Below are 12,279 nucleotides of genomic sequence, written 5' to 3'. Positions count from 1 at the left end.
ATAACTCTACCCATTTGTGTGGGTTAAGCCAAAACTTTTCTCTTTTTGACTTGAAAGTTTGGACTCTTAACTTGTGTGTATTTATATACGTATATATGTGAGAATAATACACTTATATATTGAATATGGCATAAAATACTAAGGCTAGGGTTTTTTTTTTTTTTTAGATGGATGCTTACTTAGAGCTATCGAATAAGCTCAAATGCCAACACTGGAAATTTGGATCCCCTCAAGTCATAGTCCTCACAAAATTATTCATTCTTTTTAGGAAAATTACAGTAAACCCACCTGTGGTTAGGCCCCTTTTCACTTTGCCTACCATGGTTTAAAACTTAACACTTTGCCTACTTATGTTTAGCTCTGTTTGGTCTTGTTACCCACCTTTGGCTTTTCCATTAAAAAACAACTTTTACCACTAAAACATAACATAACACGAATCAAAAAGTTAGGATTTAAATTCTTTGAAAGAGCTTGGGTTATAGAAGCAAGGCAATCTCTGTTACCCACCTACTATTCTTCATCAACAACCACCACCTTAAGCACATCGAGTACATACAGAAGGCTCGATTTGGGGATAGTCCAAGTATCCTAAGTTGGCAGCATCGAAGAAATTGAACAGAGCTCAGATTCTGAGATCCGTCTCATCCTTGGTCTCCTACAATACCAAAAGCACGTGGTCCATGGAAATGGGTCCACCTTTCTTCTTCTTGCTCTTACTATTGGGGTAGGGGATTAACAACCACCACCTCAAGCACAAGGAGTACATACAAAAGGCTCAATCTGGGGATAGTCCAAGTATCCTAGGTTGGCAGCATCGAAGAAATCGAACAGAGCTCGGATTCACCACGTGAGCGAGTAGCGCATAATACTCCGAGAGCTGTTGGTTCGGGTGAGGGAGAACGCGACGGAGCAGTTAAAGGAGAGGCAAAGCGACTGGGCATACTTGAAACCGGTTTTGGTTTTGGATATGCTTTAGAACTTTGTATTTATTGGGGTCGAGTTGGTAGTGTTAGGGCTGAGTGTGGAGGAGAGACCGGTTGTGCCATTGAGGCTGTGGGTTGTTGGATACGTGATGCAATGTTTTGTTATGAATTTATAATTATGTATTTTTCCATTTTATGCTAATCAGAACCAACAATTTGTTGATTCTATTCTGGATTTGCTTGCTTGAAGTTGAGATCTATTTTATCCATGCTTTTATATTTCAACTTTGTCATTTGTGTGTATATGTTTTCTTTGATATTTCTTGCGTGCAAAGTGCTTGCTGAAATGCCTCATACAAAGTGTGAGAACTCACCCTCGCTTAAGAATTTTGTAATTTTGTTAAAATTTCAAATCCTTGTGTATGTGATTGATCAAAATTGGGTGAATCCCATGTATTTTAGATCCATGCCAAAACCTGTTTCGGAATTCAAATCAGTTCTGTGGGTTTCATTTGATTTTTTTTTTTTTTTATGGGTTTTTTTGGGTTTCATTTGATTTGTGTGTGGGCTTTATTTAGGTTTCGTTTGATTTTTGTGTGTGTTTTGTTTCATAGTATTTTCAATGATTTGTTTTTATTTTCTATTCCTATTTTCATTTGTGGGTTTGTAATGAAAATTATGTGTTTCATGAAATGCTTCTATGAACTGTCTATTAATTAATGTGAGAATATTTATATATCAGGTAATAGTTTCCCTGATTTTTAAATGCTTATTTTTAAGATTATCCGTGTGTATGTACTTCTTACTTCTTGGAACCTAACATCGTCAATGGGAAACTGCAAATTTATGTACTTTCATAATCTATAACCTATCTTTACAGATACTGATGCATACCCCTTTTAGTAATTATACATCAATATTGTCTTTGACAAAACTTTTGTATTCAATAGGTGTAGACACCGTTTTTTGTCTGCCCTCAATTTGCATATAGGACCCCGAAAATTTCAAAAATATAATCTTTTCTCCACGGGGCCACAAAAGTATCTAGATTAACGTGGCACAACCCGTTCGAGCATCAAAGCACTCGAAGTGCCATTTCAAGCCAAATTAAGCAAAATGCAACTAGTCAACCCTAGGTTAATTGAAAGTCAAAGCTAGTTAAAATCATCCCAAAATATAATTTTTCATCTTTCAACATCAAACCCAAGCTACTCGGTGATTTTTGTCAACTTTGACCAAGTTTGACCCGAGGTTGACTCCCAAGGGCACCAAAAACCCTAATTTTGATTCAACCATCAAAACAATTTGGGACTAGCACCATTGTGAAGATTATCAGATTCCCTTTCCAACGACCGTTTGATTTTCAATTTTTTTAGTGTTCTAAGAAGTTGCTGAGTCAGACAGTGGCTAAGGGATAAGGTATTGGGATCAAGATATTGCCTCACGTAGTAGTTATCATTGGAATTTTATAATTCAGTTGTGTGTTAGGATAATGTGTTATCTGAATTTGATTGTTATTTGAATTAAGTTGTTGTTAGGATGGAGTCTATCTAGTGATAGAACTCTAGTTGATAGGATTAGTAGTTATCTTGTTAATTTGAATTCCAATTCAGTGTATTTAAGCATCAAGATGAATAAAATGAGGCAATCAGAATTTTACCCCAAATATTCTTCTTTTCCTTTATTTCTAGGAGGGTAGTCACCTCGAATATGACTAAATTATCTAAATCAACTATAGTTCACTGCAATTAGTATTAGAGCCAATGACAAACAACCCACCAAACACACGTTCAACCACCAATGACGATTGCTTAGCTGCCTTGGAGGTTAGCACCCATTCCCTCAAATAGTAGGTCGAGTCTCAAAAGAGGAAGAGTTCGTAGGCATGAAGGGAGCAATGGAGGCTCTCACCAATGTTGTGGCCAAAAATGAGCCAAGTTATGGAGGAATAAGGAGTTCGTATTGATGAGGACCATAACAACAGTGGCCAAGACAATGGTTCCATCAACTGACATCGTGAGAATGGAGAGGGTTTGGGAGAGCTAAGCCAAGGCACTCAACATGGCAACCTACAAACTAGATTTTCACGATTGGATTTTCCTCATTTTGATAAGGAAAACCCAACCAAGTGGATTTATAAAGCCAAGCAATTTTTCCATTACCAAAAATCCGATGCCAACGAGAAGGTGTTATTGGCATCCTTTCACTTGCAAGATGATGCCTTGTAGTGGTATCAATGGTATGAACAATCCCAACCAAATGTACAATCGGAGGAGTTCACTTAAGCCCTGTGCATCCGTTTCAATCCTTCAAACTATGAAGATTTTGACGAGGCTCTCGCTAAATTGCAGCAAACGGGCACCGTACTAGAATATCAAACATAGTTTGAGCATTTAGCTGCTCATGTTCATCATTGGCCTCAACGAGCGTTGGTTGGCAGCTATGTTAGTGGACTGAAGGAGGAGATTCGCTCAGAAGTTAAACTCTTCCAGCCCACCACCTTGCTTCATGCCACAAGTTTGGCTCGGTTGCTAGAAGAAAAGCTTTCCAAACAACAATGGCCATCCTTCGCGGCAACACCACCCAAGCCTTCACTGTCACAACCACCACCATACAAACCTTCACTTCTACCTACACCAACACCCATCAAAACTACCATACCCTCTAATTCCAGCACCCGACCTTCCACCAATTCAACATTCAAGAAATTGTTATGGTCTGAAATGCAAGCTCGAAGGGAAAAAGGCTTATGCTATAACTGTGACTAGAGGTTTAGACCAGGGCACCAATGCTAGTAGCAACAAATATTCATTTTAGAAACGATGGATTAGATGGAAGGAAATCCTGGGTCAGTAGAGCTTGAGCCTAAAAACAAAGCACCACAAGCGGTACCTAAAATCTCACTCCATGCATTATCTGGTGTGTCCACACCCTGAACGATGCGAGTTACTGGCTTAATCCATGGAAAAAAATTGCACATCCTTATTGACAGTAGAAGCACACAATTTTGTCATTTTGAAGTTCGCTAAGTGAAATGGGCTGTTATACAACTCCAGCACCAGCCTTCCAAGTTATGGTAGCCAATGGTGAGAGACTACGGTGCAAAGAAATTTATTTGGCGATACCCATGGAGATACAAGGCTATAAATTCCAAACTAACATGTATCCTTTCGATCTACAAGGGTTAGATGTAGTTTTGGGTATACAGTGGCTACAAGGCCTTGGGCGAGTACTACATGACTGGCATAAACTCTCTATGGAATTTTGGGTCAAAAGTTTTTTATACAAGGGGAAGATACTAGAAGGGTATTTCAAGAGTCTATACACTCCATTGTATGGCTTGCATCTAATAGTGTGAAATTTTGCATTATGCCAATTTCAAGAGGGCCCACCGAAGCACTTCTAACAGAGACAACTCAAGACCCATGCAACAAACTGGAAGCATTGTTAAAGAGGCACCAGTAGGTGTTTCAAGCACCAACCACGTTGCCACCTTCTCACACCTATAATCATCAAATTCCCTTAGAGCCTGGGAGTGGGCCTATTAGTGTTTGGCCTTACTGGTACCCACATGTCCAAAAGAATGAAATTGAGACGGCTGTCAAGGAAATGCTTGCCACTAGGATTATACAACCAAGTTTTAGCCCTTTTTCTTCACCAGTCCTATTGGTTAAAAAGAAGGATGGCTCTTAGCATTTTTGCGTGGATTATCGAGTGTTAAATCGCGTCACTGTAAAGGATCGCTATCTAATCCCAAACATAGATGAATTACTTGACAAATTACATGGTGTAACATATTTCACCAAGCTGGATCTTAAATCTGGATATCATCAAATACGAGTGCAGCCCAACGATATTCATAAAACCACTTTTCGCACCCATGATGGCCATTACAAGTTTTTGGTCATGCCATTTGGGCTCACCAATGCCCCAGCAACATTCCAATCCTTAATGAACGACATTTTTCGAGCATTATTGAGAAGGTACGTCTTGGTATTTTTTTATGACATATTGGTTTATAGCAAAACATGGGATGAACATTTAATTCATTTAGATACTGTGCTGAATACTTTGATGGCCAATCAACTATAGGTAAACCAATCTAAATGTTTAATTGCTCAGAAAGAAGTAGAGTATCTAGGCCATTTCATTAGTGCTACATATTGAGAAGGTACATCCTAGTATTTTTTGATGACATATTGGTTTATAGCAAAACATAGGATGAACATTTAATTCATTTAGATACTGTGCTAAATACTTTGATGGCCAATCAACTATAGGTAAATCAATCTAAATGTTTAATTACTCGGAAAGAAGTAGAGTATCTAGGCCATGTCATTAGTGCTACAGGCGTTGCTGCCGATTCAAAGAAGATATAAAGCATGGAAAATAGGCCAACTCCGACAACCACCACTGCTCTTTGCAGTTTCTTGGGGTTAACCAACTACTTCCAAAAATTCATTCAAAACTATGGCACCATCATTGCACCGCTCACACAATTATTGAAAAATGATGGATTTCATTGGTCAGAAGCAACAGAGAAGGCTTTCAACTCTCAAGCAAGCAATGATTCATGCCCTAGTACTCGCATTGTCGAACTTCGCCAAGCAGTTTATGGTTGAGTCTGATGCATCAGGAATTGGGTTAGGTTCAGTCCTTATGTAGGACGGTCGACCCATCGCCTACTATAACAAGGCACTCTTAAGCCAAGCCTTGGAGCAATCCACCTACGAGAAGGAGTTGATGGCCATTGTTTTATCGGTCCACCAATGGCGTAATTATCTGTTGGGGTGGCAGTTTCAAATTCACACTAACCATAAAAGCTTGAAATATTTACTAGAGCAACGCATCTTGACCATGGATCAGCAGAGATGGCTCATGAAGTTGATGGGGTACGACTATGAAATCGAGTACAAACCAGGTCGTAAGAATTTGGCAGCCGACACTCTTTCACGGTTGCATGGGGAGTTAACTACAATAACTTGCCCACGACCCACTTGGTTGGCCATGGTTCGCCATGAATCCCACAATGATCCACTCTTAATTGCTATGAGGGAAGACTTGCAGAAAGACACTAAGAGTACTAGTAACTATGAAGCACGTGGTGGGCAATTATGGTACAAAGGCAGGTTGGTCTTATCTCCAAATTATTTGTACAAGGAAGCCATTATTCGAGAGTTTCACAATACAACTAGTAGGAGACATTCCGGGATTTTGCGAACCTTTAAAAGATTGGCTGCAAACTTTCATTAGGTTGGTATGAAGCGTGATGTCCAACATTACGTTCAGTGATGTTTGTCAACATAACAAGTATGATACGATGACACTGACTAGTTTATTACAACCATTACCAATTCCAAACCAGGTTTGGGAAGATGTGTCAATGGATTTCATTGAAGGGCTTCTGAAATCTAGCGGCTTCTATTAAAACAACACAGCAGGATGCTTCCTTGCATCAAGGAGAAGTTCATTTTGCTAATCAGATCAGCTCACAAATTCAATGTGACAAAGACTTTGATCAAACGGCTGCTATGACTATGATTGAAGTAATGCCTCACTATGATCAAGTGTTGTACTCAATGCAGTAGATGATGACACATGTACATGAGCTGGAATATGACTGTAACAGATTTCTCCTCTTTTAGGGAATTAGTTTTTTATAGTTTTCTTTAGTCACTTTAGTCTCTGTATATAAATATAGGGTCAGGGCTTATTTTTATAGTTAGTTGTATTCATTTACTCTTTTATCAATAAAGGTTCAATTTCTATTTAGAGAGAGAGCACAAAACTTTATATGGTATCAGAGCTTCAAGGTCCTACAATGGCGTCCACTGAAGCAAACAATCAATCCACTCACACATCCCCTGAGCCTGTCAACAATCAATCCACACATACAAACTCGAATTCACCGAATACTTCAGCCTCTGTTACTCCTAATCCCTATTTCTTAAATTCCAGTGAGAATCCAGGAAACATTCTTGTTACATAACCTCTATTAGGAATGAGAAATTACCAATCCTGGTTAAGAGCTATGGTACTTGCCCTCACTGCAAAGAAGAAGATTGGTTTTGTAAATGGAAAGTTTACGAAGCCAGATCTTGATTCACCTCTGTATGAAGATTGGGAGAGCTGCAATACTATGGTGCTTTCATGGATGATAAACTCTATGCATGTAGATGTCTCAAGTAATATCATGTACTGTGAAACGGCAAGGGAGATGTGGATTGAACTCCAGAATGTGTTCTCACATGGAAATGGACCTAAGATCTACAATTTACAAACTGAGATCTCTCAAATTCGCCAAAATCAAATGTCTGTGACTGAGTTTTATACAAAATTCAAGCGATTATGGGATCAGTTGCTGAATTATGAACCAATACCAGAATGTTCTTGTGGAGCTATGAAGACTCTGAGTAATTCTCATAATAAGGCTTATGTGCTGAGGTTTCTGATGGGGCTAAATAAGAGTTTTGACACTGTTCGTAGTCATATTCTTATGATGGATCCTTTTCACTCAATGAGCAAAGTTTATTCACTGATTTTACAAGAGGAATCACACAAGAATGTTAGCCATGGGAATTCTGGTTCTTCTCAGTCTGATACAATGGAAATGTATGTCAATTCCAAGGGAAACTTCAAAGGAAATGGAAGAAAGGAAAGGCCTTTTTGTACTCACTGCAATATGGCAGGGCACACTATTGAAAAATGCTACAAATTGCATGGCTATCCTCCTGGTTACAAGCCTAAAGGCAAGCCAATAGCTAATGCAAATCAAGCATCTTTCAACTCTGGAGATGGTGCCATGGTTACTGGAAATCAATGCCCCATTTCTAAAGCACAATGTGAGAAATTGTTGGCATTTCTCAGCTCAAGAACCACTGGGACAAGGATTGCTCTTGGTGATACACATCATGCTGCAAATGCAAGCGTTTCCTATATGGCTACTGGTGTAGGAGGAGTCTCGAGTGTGGGTTCTGGATTGGTTGGATCTTCTTCACAGTCACAGATCAATACCTATCCTATTTTCAATCCTGCACTCATGTCAGGTAATCATTCCAATCATTTCTTTAATCCTTCTTTTCAGCATTCCATTTTTTTTTTGCTGGAAAAGTTGATAGGACTGCCTTCAATGGATTTGATTGGGTAATTGATACAGGAGCCACAGATCACATGGTGCATTCTGTGTCTTGTTTTACTTCTATTACTGCTGTTTTGAATACTTTTGTTAATCTTCCTAATGGAGAGTCAGCCTTAGTCACACATATAGGAACTGTTGAAATCTCAACAAAACTTGTTCTTCACAATGTTTTGTGTGTTCCTTCATTCACTTTTAATCTACTTTCTGTCAGTAAATTGGCTAAGTCAATTCCTTGCTGTCTCATGTTCTTTGGAACTCTTTGCTTCATCCAAGACCTGGCTCATTGGAGCACAATTAGTCTGGGTAGGGAGTACAAAGGATTATATCTGCTGGAAGAGAGTATCTCAGCCTCATCAAATTGTTCTACTGTTTTTCATTTTGAAAATAATGTTCATACTGAAAATAATGTTCATGCTGTAAATAATGTTCATGTCCAGCCACATGTTTGGCATTTTAGATTAGGACATTTGTCAAATGCTAAATTGGCATTGTTGAAACATGATGATGTACCACTTTTCAATGTTAATAAAATGGTTGATTGTGAAATCTGTCCTTTAGCTAAGCAAAAGAGATTACCTTTCACTTCTAGTTCTCATATTTCTAGTCATTGTTTTGATTTGATTCACTGTGACTTATGGGGACCCTTTTCAACTCCTACCATTGATGGTTGCAAATTTTTTTTAACCATTGTTGATGACTGTTCAAGATGCACTTGGGTTTATCTCCTCAAACATAAATCCCAAACTCAAGCCATCTTAGAACAATTCTGCATCATGTTAGAAACACAATTTTCAAGAAAGGTTAAATGCATTAGGACAGATAATGGGACTGAATTCATCATGTCTACATTCTTTTCTCAAAAAAGCATCTTGCACCAATTAAGTTGTGTTGAAACCCCTCAACAAAATGCAATAGTTGAGAGGAAACATCAACATCTCTTAAATGTTGCAAGAGCACTTAGATTTCAATCCAACTTACCTTTGTATTTGTGGGGGCACTGCATTCTTACTGCTACTTAATCAATAGAACTCCATCCTTAGTTTAGATCATAAAACTCCTTTTGAAGTTCTTTTTGGTCAAGTTCCAACTTACTCTCATTTGAGGGTCTTTGGATGTTTATGTTATGCTTCCACCCTCTCTCACAATAGGACTAAATTTGATCCAAGAGCATCTAAATGTGTCTTTTTGGGTTATCCTATTGGGGTTAAAGGTTACAAAGTAATGAATCTATCCACCAAAGCTGTGTTTGTTTCCAGAGATGTTTACTTTCATGAAAATATTTTTCCTTTTGCTACTACTGTTCAAGATTTTTCTGACCCTTTTGTTACTGAGGTTAATGCTTCTACTTCTACTAAAGATCCTTTTGTTACTCCCATCAGCATACCAGATGCTTCCATTGAGTCTTCTACTCCTTGTACTTCTTTGATTTCACCTTCCCATCTTTCTTCAACTCCTTCACCCAGTCCTACTCCTCCTTGTATGCCTTTGGTTACCTCTGATTCCCTTGATACTGCTTCTTTTGTTCCTAACATTCCTAATGTAGATCCTCCACCAATCAGAAAGTCCACCAAAACTCACAAAACTCCAGTATACTTACAAGACTATGCTTGTAATTCAGCTGCCACGTCACCTTCAACTATCTCTTCTCCTGTCTCCGGGACTCCTTATGACATTGCAGATTGTCTCACTTATTGTCATTTGGATCCTAATTATCAGTCCTATGTCATGACTGTTAGTCATGGTCATCAAGCACCTCAATATTTCCATCAAGCTGTCACAGATCCTCTTTGGAGGGAGGCTATGGATAAGGAGATTCAAGCCTTAGAACAAACTCATACTTGGGTGCTTACCCCTTTGCCACCAGGTAAAAGACCTATTGGATGTAAATGGGTCTATAGAGTGAAGCTAAATCCTGATGGCACTGTAGAAAGGTACAAAGCAAGGCTGGTTGCTAAAGGGTACACTCAGAGGGAAGGACTTGACTTCTTGGAGACTTTTAGTCTTGTTGCTAAGACTATGTCTGTGAGGGTTTTGATTGCTCTTGCTTCAGCCAAAGGGTGGCCTTTGCACCAACTAGACATAAACAATGCTTTTCTCCATGGTGATCTTGATGAGGAGGTATACATGGATTTGCCTCCTGGTTTTCACAGTAAGGGGGAGTATCCTAGTTCCACTTCTGCTACTCCTTTGGTATGCAAATTGGTGAAGTCCTTATATGGTCTTAAACAAGCTTCACGGCCATGGAATGCTAAACTTTCTGCTACCATTGTGCAGCTTGGCTTCAAACAGTCTCAGGCAGATCATTCCTTGTTTGTCCATGCTGATGGTTCTTCTTTTACTGCATTATTGGTGTATGTAGATGATATGATAATTACAGGAAATGATTCAGCTTGTGTTGCCAAGTTAAAATCCTTGTTAGACCAAAAATTTGGAATTAAAGATCTTGGTTCACTCAAGTATTTTTTGGGTTTGGAAATTGCAAGAAGTGCTAAAGGTATTAGCATTAACCAAAGAAAGTATGCTCTTGAGGTTTTAAAAGAAGCAGGAATGCTTGGTTGCAAACCTATCAAGTCACCAATGGAACAACAATTGAAGCTATCCAAGGCAGATGGGGAGTTACTTGAAGATGTAGGGCAGTACAGGAGATTAATAGGAAAATTGATGTACTTAACTTTGAGTAGGCCTGATATAGCCTATGCAGTTCACAGACTTAGTCAGTATTTAGCTAAACCTCGAATTCCACACATGAAGGCAGCTACTAGAATCCTCCAATACATCAAAGGTACACCAGGACAAGGAGTATTCTTCCTTATTGAATCAGACCTGCAGTTAAAGGCATTCTGTGATGCTGATTGGGCAGGCTGCCCTGAAACAAGGAAATCTTTGACTGTTTATTGTGTTTTTCTTAGGAGATTCCTTAATTTCTTAGAGGTCTAAAAAGCAAGACATTGTGTCCAGATCCTCTGCTGAAGCAGAGTGCAGATCCATGGCCACCACCACATGTGAAGTCACTTGGTTGCTTTACTTGTTAAGAGACTTGCACATTCCACATGAGAGACCAGTGTTGCTGTACTGTGATAACCAGGCAGCCATACATATCTCTGCAAATTCTGTATTCCATGAGAGATCAAAACATATAGAAGCTGATTGTCATATAGTCAGAAACAGAGTGTTGGATGGTACCATCAAAATGTTTTATGTCTCTTCAAGGAATCAACTGGCAGATATATTCACAAAAGCACTTGGGGTTGATCAATTTTCCAGATTATTAGCAAGGCTGGGAGTTATCAATATTTTTGCTCACAAAATAGAGTATCCAGAGTATAAGAAGTACAATCAAGAAACAAGAGCTTTGCTCTTGAGGGGGAGTATTAAAACAACACAGCAGGACGCTTCCTTGCATCAAGGAGAAGTTCATTTGGCTAATCAGATCAGCTCACAAATTCAAGGTGACAAAGACTTTGATCAAACAGCTGCTATGACTATGATTGAAGTAATGCCTCACTATGATCAAGTGTTGTACTCAATGCAGTAGATGATGACACGTGTACATGAGCTGGAATATGACTGTAACAGATTTCCCCTCTTTTAGGGAATTAGTTTTTGATAGTTTTCTTTAGTTACTTTAGTCTCTGTATATAAATATAGGGTCAAGGCTTATTTGTACAGTTAGTTGTATTCATTTACTCTTTTATCAATAAAGGTTCAATTTCTATTTAGAGAGAGAGCACAAAACTTTATAGCTTCTCTATCATCTTGGTAGTGGTGGATCGACTCTCCAAATATGGCCATTTTATCGCTCTAAAGCACCCTTATTTGGCAAAGGTGGTGGCTAAGACTTTTGTCAAAGAAGTGGTGTGGCTTTACGGCATGCCGCACTCCATAGTTTCAGACCTGGATCCTGTCTTTACTAGTCGGTTTTGGTCGAAATTCTTTCGCCTACAAGGTTCTGAATTGCGTATAAGCTCGACTTACCACCCTTAAACAGATGGTCAAACAAAAGTCCTCAATCGTTGCTTAAAGACTTACCTACAATGCTTTGCGAGTTCCAAGCAAAAACATTGGCTCCAGTGGCTGCCATGGGCAGAGTATTGGTACAACACAAGCTACCATACTGCCACTCGCATGACTCCCTTTAAAGCTGTTTATGGTCGACCCCCTCCAACCATTCATTCTTATAAGCATGGCGACACAATGGTGGCACAAATCGAGCAATCC

This window comes from Quercus suber, unplaced genomic scaffold (genome assembly GCF_002906115.3).
Source record: "Quercus suber isolate HL8 unplaced genomic scaffold, Cork oak 2.0 scaffold_447, whole genome shotgun sequence".
Lineage (NCBI taxonomy): Eukaryota > Viridiplantae > Streptophyta > Magnoliopsida > Fagales > Fagaceae > Quercus > Quercus suber.
The sequence above is the reverse complement of the archived record's forward strand: the minus strand, read 5'-3'. Positions refer to the sequence as shown.